Below are 17,145 nucleotides of genomic sequence, written 5' to 3'. Positions count from 1 at the left end.
AACTACTTGGTTAAATACATTTTCAACGTCAATCTAAAAAACTTTATGTATAGAACATTTCTTCTTTATATACTCGTAGAATTTCAGAAACTGTTTTGCGCAATGCCATAAAGATGTAGCTAACTACTGATGCGTCTGTTTCAACCGATATAGAGTTGTTAATAAATGAGTTTCTTAATAAAGATGGAGCACACACTAAGTTATTTCCATACTACGAAAGCCATTATGGGCATCAAAACAATAAAAGACAAATTCCAGAAGGCAAGAAATTTAGCGGTTAAAAAACTTTTAGCTGATACCTGTGATAAGTTTATATTAAAACATTAAATTATCAAGGTAGCTATAGAAAAAATGTTTTCTTATCTAATAAGAATATGAAAATCATTTGAAAACAACACTTAATGATATCAACAGGTGTCACCGTCATAAAACTAAACGACCCTGATTTTAAATTCGTTAAATACCTGTACAATCAACCTGAAGCTAAGTTTAGGAATAAGAAAAATACTATAAAAGAAGATTGTTTAAAATAAATGTTTATTTTCAAGTCCAAATGAATTATCCTCACACTTTCTTTTTTAATTGTAAGTATCACGAGGTCTGTTCGAAATTCAAAACGATTACTTGAAAAATTATCTATCCTGGAGAAGAACTTTAGGAGTTTAACAAAGAGAAAGTATGATTTTATAAGAAGTTTGCAATGGGGTCATGAGCAATTTCATTATTAATCATAAATATATAGTTACAGTATAATAATTATAATATATAGCTACTGTTGATCTCTTAGCTATAGATATGTTGTTTTAAATCGTCGTATTTACACAGGAAATTGCTATTAGTCTTCGCGTTTAAGTCTTATTCATTTTGATCGTTCTTTTTGATCCCCGTCCCCTGATTTCGTTTCAGGATTGTTTTCTGTGCAGGATTCACAAAATGCTGTTCTCGTTACTCCAGCTATATCATAGGTGCTAATAGGTATTCCAAGATGCTCTACAGTACCCTGCGGTTTATAAAACAATATAATACGATTTATAAAAGCCAAATACTGTACGATCTATCTTTTGGACCTTATATGAACAATTATTAGAACAATTAACGTTACAACGCTACATTACTTTAGTAAACTAATTTGTTGAATAAAAATGTGTGATTCGTAATTATCAAGAATTAATAGGCTCCTGTCATCTTTTATAAATCCTTCTAAATAAATGCTATATTTAAGCACAAATCCGCTATATATACTTACGGGTCCAGAAAGAAAGTCAACTTTGATCGTACTTTTCATCCCTGTTATGGTTATTTTCATAATTTTTAAGGTTTAAGATTTAAGTTTGTCCGTAGTCGATGTACGCGTCAACCTTTTTTAGAATGGGACTAATTTTTCCGGGTTTCCAATCTTCTGTAAGTTATCTGTATGGTCCATATAATTGCATAGACAATGGAAATGGTGATCACCAATTCTTCTCCTACGCATTTCAGCACCAAGATCATTTACGCAGTTATTTACAGTTATTTTATACACTAAGAACAGTTAGGTTTTGAACTATTAGAACCTCACCTTTGCCTAATGATTTTGTCTAGATATAAGTACGAAGACTTTCACGGTCGGTGTTAATTAAACGAAAACTAGAACTAACACTAGCACTATCACTAGAACTAATACTAGACCTAGAACTAGATACTTTCGGGTTAAGCCGTGCGTCTTTTGAAAAAGTGTTTTGAAAGAGACATTTCGGATGCCACGTTGCAACCTTTTTCATAAACAAGGTCGAACTGACCAAGCAATCAAGTGATCAATCAATCCGTGAAGTTTGCCAACAGAAATGTATGCAGTATTTCTTCCCCAATAAATCAACTCTGCACTTTGATTGTTATAGATTTTAAGAACAAAAACTTACAAAATCGTATCACAAGAACAAGGTATAGTAATGAAATAATAAGCATTTGATGGCGATTAAGATAATAATTTCTTATTTTCCATAAATAGCGATGTTATAATTTTCAAATCCAACTCTGCACATTTATGTATTATATACGTGTTTTAATAATAGAAAATTAAAAAAAAAATTATGTTGCATATATTATAATTAGTATTTCATAAATATATCACACTGCTAAAAATAACTACAAGAAAAGGTCCAGATAGAAATCTTCCTCGACTCTTTATTCAGGAGTATTTCGCACTATGATTTGCAAAATATAGCGTCAGGATGACAAGTAACCCTTGATTAAGCAGTCTTACAACTTTTGTTGGGTTTACTGCATTGTATTATTCTATTATTGTTTGCCGTTACTATCGGTGTTAAGTACAACCTAAAGAGAGGGATGACGAAGAAATTAATAATATTTGACCCTAACAACGCAGCAGGTTTCCAGGTGCAGTAAGCTCTGAAAACAGTGTGGGCTCTGGTTGATGAAAAACACTAACATAGAGAATAATAAACAGTGCTTCTTCAATTTAGCTCGCAGATCTTATTTGCGATAGCTCAACAAATAATTGGGTTGCGGTTCATCAGTTCATCTGACATACGTACTTACTAACTTATTTTGTTTTCTCTCAATTAACTTATACGGATCGGTTATCGGAGTGTTGATGAGTTTCCTATATTGTTGTCTGTTGTTGGCTATTTAACTATGTTTTTTAAGTCCTAACTAACGCAGTTGATGCTCACATTACCTTTCCTTTTGCCTTCTGTGCCGGCTTTTGATTACGTTTATTAGTTTATTTCTCACTTATAGTTTTTGGAGCACTTTCAAGAACTTTAAAGGTCTAAGAACTTTAGGAAGAGAAAAAGAGATCATTAGAATCATGTATATTTGGACATTTCCATGTCTCCTCCAACGTGCATGGATTTTGTCCTTGTATTTCTTTTTTTCTTCCTCCTCTAGTCTTTCTAATTTCCTTGTGAGGGTATCCTCGTATTTTTGTCTTACTTCCATGATATTTACATTTCCAATTTTATCCTTGCGTGGAATTGTATTCTTATCCTTTTTTGGCTTTTGGATGTAGGTGTGTGCTGTTAGTAGTTTATGTTTGGTACTGAATTCCGCTCCTCTGATCATCTTGATATCCTAAACTGCATAACATAGACTATTGGAACAAATTATGTAGTCTATCATTCTTTTTGTCTCAGTTCCTCTACTTTATATGTTATTTTGTGAATGTTCTTGTGTGGGTCTAGGTGTTTCCTATGAGCATATGATTCCTTATGCTCTCTGTCCTGGCCTATATAAGCATTCTAGCGTTTTAATATCAATATATGTCCATTTCTTTCTTACAACTCCTCTATTGCCCGTTGTATCTTCTCATAAAACATATCCTTATCTTGCCTGGCGGTGCATATACCTGTGTAAGTCCTACATTCTCTTTAAGTTGTAGATCTAGTATTATGATTCTTGAGTTTATGGGTTCCCATCTTAGCATCTTTGTTTCTAGTGGTGCATCTAGGATTATGCCTACTCCTGCTGTTGTCCTGATACCTGCCGGTATATCCCTTGTCCAAATGTTATGTTCCATTTCCCTTCTTCTTGGTTTCCTATATATCTAAAAGCTGTATCTTATACTTTTCCATCTCATCCATTATTTTCCTGTTAGGAACTTCTTCACCAGTTAGGAATGTGATGTTTCATGTTCTTAATCTTATCCTATTTATCGCCAGTCGTACTGTTGATCATCTGGCATACAATTAGGATTATTCGGCTAAAACGTCCGGCAAAATTTCTTTTTCGGTGTCTTTGCTGATGTCATTTTACTATTTCATGTAGTTTGCTAAATAAAAGTGCTGATTACACAACCATTTTATGTATGAGTGCTCGTTTCTGCCGAAATGGTTCTATGTATCTAATTTAACTCTACTTAAATATTTCACCTATGACATCGTTAAACTCGACATTTAGTTCTTATTTTTTCATACTTTCTAATATTTTATATCTTTTAATCGACTAATTCTCAAACTTTGTTTTCTTTTAGAAAATTTCTTCTAGATTGTTTTCAATTACTAATATGCAATTCAATTATCAATCTTTTTCTTACATTAGTATATCATTTAAATATAATAAGGATTTATTTACAATTTTTATCTAGTTTTTGAATTAATCCTATTACAAGAATCTGTTGCAAGTTAACAATTCCTTTTAGTTTATTAAAAACGATTTCCATAAAAAAACCTCTTTGATCTCAAATAAAACGTGTTTAAAAAAGACTTTAATTTATTTTTAAAAACAGGTGAGTTAAATCACGAATACATCACCTTCCTCATCCTCCTCCTTTCGTCCCCTCCTACTCTTTCACCGAAACAAACTAGCAGAAGAAGACGAAGGAGACCTTCAAGGTCACCCGGAAGACCGAACTGAACAGGTGTGACGTCACGGGGGTCAACCCGACCTTACGATCAGGTGTGCACACGAAGAAACTAACGGATTCTTGCGTCATAACGACCCGAAGGAGGAGGATCGAAGACCCAAATAATCAACTACACTAACTTTCGAGAATCTAAACACGTGTGTACAAAAGAAAAAATAATTAATTGGCGAACAAAAAAAATAACAAATTAAAATTGTTTTTGTTCTTTAGGAACAATTGTTTGTAACGAAGTAATAAGATCTTTTTTCGTTAATTAATACTTGAAACGTGGTATTCTCTTTCTCACCAGAGAATTATTACATAAAAGATACGAGATGCTGACTTGTAGCGGATTTGAGATCGCGCCTGATATCTGATACTAATAAAGTCGGTCAATGTTGCAGTAGTTGGATTCGAAACGAATCTTATAAGAAAAGAAAAAAATGTCTATGGAAAAAGTCGAATGAGAAGGAATGAGAAACGGCTGACCGCAAATAAATCGAATTCGATATCTATTATTGTAATGTTGTTGGTTTATAGTTTGAGTTTCTACATTTAAAAAAATAAATGATTGTAGCATCTCAAAATTATGATAATTACTAAATTATGATAATTGGGTTAACCCAGTTTAGCTTTCGAATATTGATGGATAAGCAAATATGTGATATAACTTAATTTTATCTATACAATTTCTGATTTAAAAAATTAAAATTTATGTTTTAGTAATATTTCGATAAATATTTAAATTGAAATGTTTTTAAATTATATATTGCATATTTAAATTTAATAAGAGATAAATATAATTTTACCACGTTACACTGCCCATGCACATCCAATCACCTACCAGTAAATAGAATTACTAAAAAGTAGCAAGTTTTTTTCAGTTTTCTCTATGAATTTACCAAATGTCAATTCTTTATTGTTTTCGCTTTTTTTCCTTTATTTCTGGGTGTGATCATGCGTTAAGTGCGCAGCGTGGAAATTAAGTTTACAAAGATCGTAATGTTGGTTTATGGGAAGCTTTTCGTTCAGAGAAATTGAAAATCACTTTACCAGAAACTAATGAAGCTTCATGCGTTGCTATCAGATGTGGACCATCCCTATATGGCACAAGAGGAACGGGAATAAGAACAAATGCATGAGCATGAGGCGCAAGACCACAAGAGACTTAAAAGATTAAAGAAGAATCCATGAGTTCTTCCTATTTAGAAGAATTGTCAGCATATGATGAGACGAAATGTTCACTGTAAAAGACGACCAAAAAGATCAAGAAACCTGTAACCTTTGTTCCACCAACTAGAATCAATAATGGATCATGGGCGAGAGACAATAAGCAAAAAGTAACACTGTTGAACATCTGGTTGAGATTTTTGCTCCCAATCCATGGAAAAACAATCAAGAAATGAAAAGTATTGAAAATCAAAGAACAGAAAATATCACGCCAGTTATTCCAAAAGAAGTAGTAGATGAGAGATAGGAACTCACCTGAATCCAAAGTAAGCCCCAGATTCAACCTCATCACAGGAAAATTCCTCAAGCTCCTGCCTTGAAAAAATATTGTCATGCTGCCGTATTTATTCAATGCAGCCCTTAGATTAAAACATATAGCGGCTACAGGCAACTAAACATATGCTAAAATATTGCAGATATTATCATATTGCCAATGTCAGGAAAACAATTAAACGATGTAAAATCTAACAGACCAATTTCATTATTAGCTCAAAACTCATAGCCGAAAAATTTCTTCTCAAAAAATTAAGGCCAATAATAGAAAGAAATGACTTAATACTAGATTATCAATTTGGATTCAGGCAAAAGCACTCAATAATAGACCAAGTGACTATTGGAAGAAAAGAAAATCATCTTATATATCGCACAAGCCTTTGACAAAGTTTGTCACGATAGCTTGATACACAAACTAACATAATGTTCGCAAAGCAATACGTAGAAAAATTCATATCGTGTATCTTGGACACACTCTTCAGAGTTAGCATGAAAATGAATACTGGAATTTAAAAGAGCCTGAAAACATAAAAGAAGGCAAAATAGTTTCAAGGCAGTGTGCTGAGTTCTACGATGCATCTGCTAAATAAATACTAGCGATATGATGATGGCAAGAGTTGAAGGAGACTAGACTAGAAAATGGTAAACTGTCTACTAGTACTTCTGTACTGCCTCTACTATCCGTGTCAAAAGTCAAAGCCTCTCACTTTAGAGATCTATATCTTCGCAACCGCTCGATGAAAAAAATTGTAGTAACGTTTGTTGTAATCACTGAACATTTCTACGTAACATATATTAACTTAACAATTTTCTGCGATTTTCTTTTTATGGTGAGGTAAATGAAAAAAGTACCCGATTTTTTACGGTACCAGCAACTTTGTCCACTTTGCGATTTTGGTTCTCAAAACTATCAGACGAAAAAAATTCAGTTTCGTACAGATGGTAGCCTGAGTGTTCTTAATGAGGGGTATATTTTATTTTTTCGATATTCCATATAGTTTCGTAAAAAATGGCGGTTTAATAGGATGCCGTTAAAATATGTCAAATAATTGCGTGCATCGGATACTGTTATCAGTTTTTCAAAGTTATGTCTCTCTAGTTTTTTAGAGCGATTTAAACAAATTATAAATTAAAAAGAAACAGAAATAAACCATGCAAGGAAAGGGGTGTTCCGTCCAATCGGAAAAGATGGTACGTTCCAGACAGTACGTCGCACTTTATCTTACCTACATCAAGAAATAAAGGCGCGACGTCCTGTCTCTGGAACACAAGCCAGGACCATCTTTTCTGATTGGAATCCTGCTCTCCCCGCATGGGCTCGGATAGTAGATATAAATGACACCATTGTCGAAAGGAGAATAACACCAAGTACCTAGACATACCTCTAGACAAAACTTAGATAGAAAGAGCATGCAAAAAGCAAAAAATTGAATTAGTTCTAAAATACAGACGGCTCTATTGACTGATTAGAAGGAACTCCAAACTTTTGATCTCCAACAAACTACTGATTTATAATCAGAGCCTGAAACCTCTCCAACAGTTAGTGTACTTAAACATTCCAGTATAAAGTGCTACGAAACATACTTGTCCCCTACCGTGTGCGAAATTCCGATATACATAGAGACCTCCGGATTGCAAATGTTAAAGAAGAAACTAAAAAGTTTGCTGAAAAGCATAAAGGTAAGCGTTGGAGGTTAACCACGACAACGTAAAGAAAACTATGTGATCTTGGGTAGTGTGTTGTGTATAAAAGCAGTGCACAGTGCGTGAAAGAAAAACTAGAAGACATCAACGCAATGACCCTAGTCAATAAGTGTACAATTTAAAGAGTTGAGTTAAAAGACTAGTTGGCTTATAAGCCACTAGTTTTAATTGCCGACCTATTAGTTACTCTTCAAAGTATTCTTATTGTTTTTCGTTTTATTATAAATCATCATCATTCTGTTTTTTAGAGTCACAACATCACACTGTCGAACAGATCAATTTTTGATTAAACTTGTGATTTTATTGTAGTTTTTTGGGATGATTTTTAACCAAAAAGGTGATGTGAACTCAAGAAATTTAACTTTAATTAGTGGCCATTTTTGGTGAAAAATTTAATATCGGTTAAGTTTCTTGTGTTAATATCACCTTTTTGGTTAAAAATCATCCCAAAACACCACAATAGAATCATAAATGTACGAAACATAAATTTTTTAACGAAAAAATATTATTAAAATCAACAAATTTTGCTTTTTAATATTTCATTCTGTTAAATAAATAAAAATGAAAATAAACATAGTGAATGGTTATGAGAAGTTGAACAATACTTCCTGCGGTTTAGCAGTCTTGAATTGGTTTTACACAAATGTAAAGTCAATAAACTTGTAAGTAAATAGTTACCGCAAGATTATCAAATCGTTGATTGTGTTTCATTGTTGCCCGCTAGCAAACAATAATAATCTATTGAAAAACAATAATTGAAAGATGTTGGATAAACGAAAGTTAATTACTCGATTGTCATTGATGAATCGAAATTAATGAAAAAGTTAAACAAAATTGATAATAAATAAATAAAATTATATTTAAAAGGTTAAAAAGAAAAAGACTCCATTATCAGTTAGAAAATGAATTGACTATTAGAAATCTTTGAAATAAAAAAGAAGATTAATAAACCGTGTCTTTGAGATGGTGTTGAATTGAACCGGACACTTGGTGCGGTTTTAGTAACAATTTGCGGCCATCAACCGGTGGTAGTGCTTGAGATCCTAATTTACGACCTGCAACATTAACCGAACCTATACGGGGATTACCAACCCATTATTTTACTTTTAAGACCTGTTAACGTGCTGTGGTCTTCGAACCCTAACGGATATTCCATTTGTTTTACTTATATTCCTCAAGAGTGTAAAGCAAAATAAAGAAATTACCATCATTTTATCATTTGAATTATTCAATTTATTTATAAAATTTCAACTTTACAGTTTCACAAGTTTTTTTTACATTAAACACCTATATTAAGTTACATCATCGTAAAGAGAAATCTTTAAGTCTTAATTTGAGATACAAGTCGTTTTTTATCTCTTAGAAATAATCCCTCATCGATTTTTTAACTGCACTCAACATCAAAATTTTGATTACAGAAATTTTTCTTTTTAATATTTTATTCTTCATTTTTTGTTGAGATGTTGCACAGCAAAGAGAAATCTTTAAGGAGTAATATGAGATGTTCATGGTTAAATAAATCGATGGCAAACCTGCTGATAAAACTATGAAACTTTATCATTAATATGACCTATGCGAAATTAGCCCCATTTAGATAGGATTTTACGTGTATAGTATTTTGATTATAACAACCGATTTTGACGTACAATATCTCATTCGAAAGCTTAATTCTTGGCCAAGACAAATGTGGAAAACTTGCACATATCCGATCAGTATGGCCAGTTGTTACCAATAATTGGTCACAACCATCAAGCTGATGAGCAATATAAATATAAAAATATTACAATCAGAGAATATAATAAGGAACAGAACATAAGAGGTTTTAAATGGTCGTTGAAGCAGATACAGTCGCATTTGTTTTACCAGTGTTTAAATGAGGAGGAGAGCTATGATGTCTTCCACAAATTGTTTTTTCTATGTTTAACGAACATTTTCCCGCAAGGCAAAAAAAAATTAGAATCTCCACGAGAGGGTAAATTTCCGCAATCCATATTGAAGAAGAAATTCTTAGTAGAATCACTAGGCGTGATCGCTGCAACTAAAAAAGATACAGCTTCGTACGAAATACATATATAAAGTATGCAAACAAGAGTATATACAATTAATTAAGCATGAAAAAAGAAACAGAATAGTGATTCTATAAATAATGGTAATAACAAAAAAAAATGTGTGAAGTAATCAGCGATGAAAGAATAAATAAAAAAAGAAAACTATAGGATCTCCACAAGTCTAAATGCTGCTGATTTTAGCGAGTATTATGCAACCGAAATACAATCGTTATGCTGCCATTGAGATGTCATCTATACAGCCTGAAGAGTATATAAAAAAATGAACGAAAGCAATGTCAACTCTTGTTTCTTTGCACCGATTGATGATCAAGAGATATTATGTGTTATCTCGAAGCTGAAATATACAAACAGTGAAAACATTTATGAATTGACTTCTCCTATTGTGAAAAAAGTTGCTAGCGAAATTGGTCTAGGACTAGTTATAATTTTCAAGAAATGTGCCGACGAAGGAACATTTCCTACTAAACTGAAGGTTACAAAAGTCTCCTTTATACAGGGTGTTTCGGTGACTCGGGGAACAAATGTAACCACATGTACTAGAGTGATGACGATTCATGTAAAAAAGATTAGTAAATGTCCTCAAATTGCAAAGATATAGGCCATCAAAGTTAGGAAATTTTACCACATTTTTCTAAATATCTTAAACACTATTTATGGTAAAGCGTTGAAACTTGGTACAGTGTAAACTAATATCACGTAAAATCATTAGGCTGTTTTTGAGTTCGATCGGTCCACGGGAACAATGCTATACAGGCTGTTCCTAAAGTTTGTTTGCTCAGAAATTTTTTTATTCTATCATGACTCTACATTTATTTTTGCAGTTTCTAATAGTAAATTTAGTTTAAAAACTTTTATCACTCTTAGAGAATATTGATAAAATCCACCGTTTTCGTATTAAATGCAAAAATGTTAGGCTCAGAATTCAATAACTAAAAAAAAAAATAAATAATCTGAATTGGCAATGACAAGTGAACATCGAACTGAGCTGTCATTACTATTATGTATGCAACATGTCCACGTGTAGATTTAGCTAAATCACATATTTAATTTGTTTTAGTTGGTTTAATAAAAGAATCCAAAAACAATAAATTAAAAATCAACAAAAAATAAACAAAAAAACGACAACACTAACAGGAATAATAAAAAAAGTACATAAAATAACAAGACAAGTAATAAAAAATACTAAAGGAAATATTCAAAAAGTTAGATTTCCTTTTTTTTAGTGCTATTATTGAAATCGGAACCCAACATTTTTGCATTTAACACGAAAACGGTGATTTTAATCAATATTATCAAAGAGTAATAAAAGTTTCTAAACTAAATTTACTATTAGAAACTGCAAAAATAAATGTAGGGTTATGATAGAATAAAAAAGTTCATAAACTCATAAAACAACTTATAAATTGCCTAACGATTTTACATCACATTGATTTATATTGTACCAAATTTCAGCGCTTTACTGTAAATAAGGTTTAAGATATTTGGAAAAATGTGTTAAAATTTGATAACTTTCATGGCCTGTATCTTTGAAATTTGAAGACTTTTACTAATTTTTTTTTACTTGAATCGTCATCATTTTCAGTCTAGTACATGTGGTTAAATTTGTTCCCCGAGTCACCGAAACATCCTGTATAAAAAAGGAGATAATTACAAATACGCAAACTACAGGCCCATAGCCCTGCAGCCAGTTTTTTCTAAGATTTTTGAGGAGTTTGTTACGCGTCGCTTTGTTAACTGCTTAAGTTAAACTAACATCTTGGTAGAAGATCAGCATGGTTATAGAGAGGGTAAATTAACTGCCACCGTAATTATTAGAATCGTCAAAGATCTCACGGATGCCCATGACAATCATGAAAAATCTAAAATAATTTGTTGTGATCTGAGTCACGCCTTTGACTTTTCTTCTTATCAACTTGCCAAGTGATATCAGTGTGTTAGATGGAGTGGTGATCTCTCGAATGTGATAGAGTGTATGTATGGTGTGTCTCAAAGATCCACTTGGGCCATTATTATTTATGCGCAGATTATAGCATCTGAGAGCAAATATGCAAAAGAGCAAAGTTGTTATAAAGCAACAACTTTTGTACTAAAACTTGTTTTGTAAAACGCCCGATTCTCGTACTCTACCAACAGCAAGTTGTAAAACCCCTTTTCGATTTTTCTCGATATTTATGAATTTGAAAGCAAAAGTGTAACAGAGCAATATTGTTAAAAATAAAATTTGAAGAAACAATGGCGAATCGAATGACCTAATATAGATCTAGATAATCGAGTACAATGAGTACATCGTTTACGAGATATGATCACCTAAAAAAGGTAATTTTTGTGTTATTTTCGTGTGCTTTCGCAATATTTTAGTGTTTCAACGAAATATGAAAGAGTTTCGAATCGGGCATTCTACATTCGTATTGGCCAATGATTAAGCATTCGAATGGGATGTTCGTCAAAATCGGTTGAGAGGTTCTGTTGTTATAATCAAAATACAATAAATGTAAAATCCTATGTAATTAGGGGCTAGAAGAATTGGGAGCTAACTTTTTAATATGTTATTTTTAATATTATCAGAAACAATCCCAATATAACCTGTTACAAGACTAATATTTAATAAATAAATTGTTTATCATATTCTCATCCAAGTAGCAAATCGTTTAGAATTGATTTTCCACCGTGCCGTTAACACCAATTAACTCGAATGCCTTTTCAAGCACCTGTAGACAACGAGATTAGACATGGATTGGAACATATTTATTCATTAAAGGCTAATGTTTAAATCTTTAACCGGTAGGCAAAGAATAAATACATCGATAATATTAATGCATTTTTTTGCTTTAATGAATCAAAACATTTTTTTGTTTATTTCGATTAAAATCGGGTTAATTCGCGTCATTAAAACTTAACTAATTAAAATGAAAACCTCAAACGCTCACCCAATCAACCTAATCAGCATCAAGCACGACACATCTCGTTTGTAGATACCTACATACCAAAAAGAAACATTTAAGGTATGTAGTAATGTAGTAATAATCAATTTCAATTAGTTGTAGTATCTGCATCTTAAATTAATGAACGAACGGTGAACGTGTGTCTATTAATAGCGAATCGAGCGCAAAATAAAATATAAAAAAAGAAAAGTTATATAGTTTCAAAACAAAACGTGCTATGTGAGATGATGAAAATTTGAATGTTTCACTAAAATCAAGTAAAACAAAGTAAAAACCGAAGCTTGCGCACACGTTTTCGTCTTTAACTGATTTACTTTCTCGTCCACCTGTTCTTCCGTTTCAACACCGTCGTCCTACTTGTTTCATCCGGTCCGAGAGAAGTAGTTTTTAGCCGGTGGCGAACGAAAGTAAAACGCAAATGAGACGACAATTGAGTGTGCGTTGTGAAGATGTAGTGAAAGAGAGAGAAGAATGAGGAGAAGACTGTTCGCTTCGGGGTAGTAAATTTATTATAATTAACGTTATTAATAACGACAGATGTGAAGTGAAAAAAAAATTAAGATAAAAATAAGGCCAGCGATTAAAAAGTTTTTTTTGATTAAAAAATCGTTCCTTGTTGTTTACGAAGAGAAAAAAAGGATTGTTAAGAAACAAAATAAGGATTCAGTTTTCAAGTCTTTTCAAGTAAAAATAAAAATTATTTTAGGATTTCATAACCATTTATGAAAAATCACGATTTATTGTTGAGATACAATTAGAATTTTGTAATAATGTCTAAGATTACAAGTTTTCTTTCATTAACTTTAAAAATTTGTAAAAAATATATTTATTTATCAATTGTTGTTAAATTATGTTTATTTATAAAGAAAAATGTATTCTTTTAAACGATGAAATTTAGTTTGAGAAGTATCGATTAGTTCTTAAGACACAACTTTTTTAACGGAATCGTCGACGTTTTTAGTACGAAGCTTTCCAGGATTTTTTGAATAATTTTATACATTGCTGAGAAATCAGTTTATAAACTAATTCTTTTGAAATTATACACATCTAGAAAAAAATGCTCTCTTCAAAACGGCAAAACCCGTTTTGCAAAATTTTGTTTTATTCTCGAGATATAACCTTTTAACGGATTCGAATTTTTTACTAATATCTGAGATAATAGTTGTTTTTCCTTAACCATAGAAATTAATGAGAGATTTGTCTATAAAGCATTTTTATTTTATTTTCAGTTACTAAAAGAAATGTGCTCTTGTCAACGACATAACATTCTGATTACATTTTGGGTCAATATTCACTCCCAGTCCTCGGCTATGTATTGTACAGTTAAAAATAAGACAAAATTAATGAGTCAAAAGAAATCAGCCATGAGATTTGTAACCCGTAATCCCCAATTTCTGCATAGAGATACTTGAGGAAGAAGCGTTTAGGAGGAGTCCGTCGAAACCAAACCTATAGGTGCGTTATGTATATGCCACCTTTATGATCTGGCAGCATGGAAAATAGCGTCTCTAGAAATTTCTTGGCTTGAAACTTCTAAAACCCTTTGACCACGGAAAAGGCATTCTAGTGATACTGCTAGTGTTAGTTCTGGTTTTAGTTAAAATGACTTCCAACAGTTATTAACAATTAAACTTTCCAAGAATTTGAAATTCAAAGTAGCAAAGTTAGTATACTTTGTAGAGGTAATACATTGGTAGAGGTTTTAGGCATTTCAATACCAATTGCAATTATACACTGTAGAGGCAGGATGTATCACGGCAAAAACACATTATAAACCGATTGATCTAAAAAACTTACATGGCAACAGAAGAATAATTATTGCAAGATGTTACAAATAATCCTTCATCAAATAACACGTTTGTTGTCAAGGAATAAGTGTCACACTCATTTATAGATGTGTTCGAACATACAATTATCTAGGAGAGAGAGATTATCTAGGGATTCTAGGGGATCATCTAATAAGAGTAAATGTTTGTGTGTGAGCATTACAGGAAATTCACAGAAAGTTCAAAGTGCATTTCTACCAACAAGGAGTTCACAATCACTTCAAACACCATTATCAGCACTGTGAGAATCAGAATCAGAATTTTATCATGCCTGTTGGAGTAAATATGTTTTTATACAACATCGCGAACCAATGTCAGAAACAACTGATAATGATTTCAATTTTTAAAATTAAATTTATCAGTCTAAAGCTTCTGGGCTCCTAATGAGGTAAAGTGTTATGTTCTTGATTGTTTAGAGTTGAGATCGAATTTTGCAAAACTCTGAAATTTTTAGCGCCAGTTTATAGCTAATGATAGCAAATATACCGAACATGTCATAAACAAAATTCGAATATCTGTAACTAGTTTCTAAATTTGAACGAAAGTTTTGAATTCAGTTGTCTTTGAAAATTTAATTTTCTATTTCATATTGCTCAATAATTGTTTCTCTGTATATATTTTTGGAATTCTTCGAATATAATAATAGCTATAATAGCTAATATGGAATTTTAAGCTAAGTCTAAAAAACTTTAGTTTTCAAACCATTAAGTTTTGGAATAATCACGCAGGGAACTAAGAACAGCTAACTTAATAAGTAAAAATATATGGACCAAAATTTAATGGGGAACCAACCCAACCCTAACTAAAATTTTTTGTACTATGTAATATTTACGACAGTTTTATGAATCTATGTTACAGTCACAATTTTTCTAGTCCCCAATTAGATAGGATTTTACATGTAGAGTATTTTGATTATAACAAGGAACCTTTCAACCGAATATCTCATTCGAAAGCTTAATCCTTGTCCAATACGCTAATATGCCCGATTCAAAAGCTCTTTGGAATTCCGCTAAAACTCTAAAATATTACGATAGTACCTGAAAATAACACAAAAATGACCTTTTTGGTGGTCATAACTCGTAAACGATGTACTCGATTATCAAGATCTATACGTGTAATTATCTTAAAGTGATTATTTCTTTTATCGAAATCAAAGGATACCTTTCTATCCATTTGTTCTTTATGGCACAAACGAGCCGAACACGATGTCATTCTGAGAGCTCTACAAGGTCAATGAGAATGAATTGAGTTCGAGATTTCGATAGAAGAAATTATGGCAAATCGAATGATGTATAGATCTCGATAATCGACTACATCGTTTACGACTTATAACTACCTAAAGGTCATTTTTGTGTTTATGTTCTTGTACTTTGGTAATATTTTTGCTTATGACTTTTACAAAAATTTTAAGACGATATCGATATGTTTTTATATTACTAAAAATAGCATTTTATAATTATCACCTTTATATTATTAAAAGGCTAATGTTGACAATGATACAGCACATTCACATTTGTTCATTGATATTGATAATAACATGTCATTACTTAACTCACCTTGGTCACTCATCTTACTATTATAAATTACGCACTACTTGAACACAAAGTACTCAAACAGTATTATCATGAGACACTTTCGTTACTAACTTACAGAGAGTTAAGGTGGCAGAGCTCTACAAAAGAATCGTGAATGGCCGTTACCCTTAATCGAATAGAAAGACCGTCTTTCAAAAAATCGATAAACTATCTAAAAATAGAAGTATTGGTAACATTTTCAGATCCTAAAATTGTTTAATTTTTGCAATAATTAATATTAAAATTCAAAATCCCCTCTATAAAAGCTTTGGTGACGTTTACGAAGTTTTCGCGTAAGATCAAGAAGACACAATCGTGCATCGTTCGGATCTTTTCTTCAAGCGCATAACATTCTCGTAGCATCTGGCTCATGCACCTTTTATTTATTTTTATTTCAACCAATCGCGTGCGAAACGACGATGACGTGTCGAAAGTTTTTCAAATTTTCATTTTTTTTTTTTGGAAAAACTAAAGCCTAGTTTGAAAATTAAAAAGTTATAAAAGTCTTAAATTTTGCTAAACTATCGAATAAGGCAATAAAAAAAGTGTAATGGTCCCATTCAAGTTTCAACCATATTAATCAAAATAGATAAAACTTGTTCCTCATAATCATGAATGTTATTCGTGATGACTAGTGATGAATTATTGCAGTTTAATTAGTTCGCGAATGTGACAGCGAGAATAATTTGTTTATCTAAACAATTATCTAGATTAGAAATTATATGAATAACGCCCAACATTAATATTCTGTCATTATTCAAACTCATCTACTTTGCACTCGTCACGCTTCGTTATCATAATCTTTTTTATGTTATTTGGTTTCAACTTTCTTGCACCTTTTTTCTCCATATTATATCCTTAAGATTATTATTTTTTGTATACTGCTTTATAACTAACCGGATCGTCTTCTTTATTGCATATTCTAAATACATATAAGAAATCTGTAAGTCACAATAAAATGTTTAAAGTTTAATATTTGAAATCTTAAAAAACGTCCTAATATTAGTTTAGTATTATATCTAATTTTTGATTTATGTACCTATATGTTACTAAAACATTGAATATAAGTAACACAATGGAAAGTAGATGTAATGCGGTTATGCGAAGGCGAAAAAAGGGCCTACGGGTATAAAACAATTAATTAAAACCAGTCAATTTCGAACGGATAATAAATCTTTGAAACTT

At 31.7% G+C, this 17,145-nt stretch overlaps 1 protein-coding gene across 1 annotated transcript in view; it reads right to left on the bottom strand.

Moving 5' to 3' along the window:
* The window catches only part of LOC111413572 (transcription factor Sox102F), a 232,035-nt gene that overhangs the window by 208,429 nt on the left and 6,461 nt on the right, over nucleotides 1–17,145 (bottom strand). The window lies entirely within an intron of this gene.

The sequence above is a fragment of the Onthophagus taurus genome, chromosome 11 (genome assembly GCF_036711975.1).
Source record: "Onthophagus taurus isolate NC chromosome 11, IU_Otau_3.0, whole genome shotgun sequence".
NCBI classification, from domain to species: domain Eukaryota; kingdom Metazoa; phylum Arthropoda; class Insecta; order Coleoptera; family Scarabaeidae; genus Onthophagus; species Onthophagus taurus.
This window is presented reverse-complemented; position numbering and strand designations above follow the sequence as displayed.